Genomic DNA, 312 nt, shown 5'->3' with positions numbered 1-312 from the left:
TAAATAAATAAATAAATAAATTAATAAATAAATACGTGGCGTGCCGTCAAATGGACACATCCGGCCCCGGAATCAATCGATAAATGAGGGAGGGGCGTGGCCTAACACTGTGGGCGGGGCGTAGCGGTGGGAGAGGCAGGACCCTCTCCCCGCTCGAAGGGAGGGTGTGGCTCAGCCTGACCGGGGCGTGCGTAGCGGTGGGAGAGGCAGGACCCTCTCCCCGCTCGAAGGGAGGGTGTGGCTCAGCCTGACCGGGGCGTGGCCTGTGCCCTGCGGGCGTGGCCTAACACTGAGGCGTGGCCTAGCAGTGGG

This window comes from Alligator sinensis, unplaced genomic scaffold (genome assembly GCF_000455745.1).
Source record: "Alligator sinensis unplaced genomic scaffold, ASM45574v1 scaffold1121_1, whole genome shotgun sequence".
In the NCBI taxonomy this organism is placed as follows: domain Eukaryota; kingdom Metazoa; phylum Chordata; order Crocodylia; family Alligatoridae; genus Alligator; species Alligator sinensis.
Note: the sequence above shows the minus strand (reverse complement) of the source record.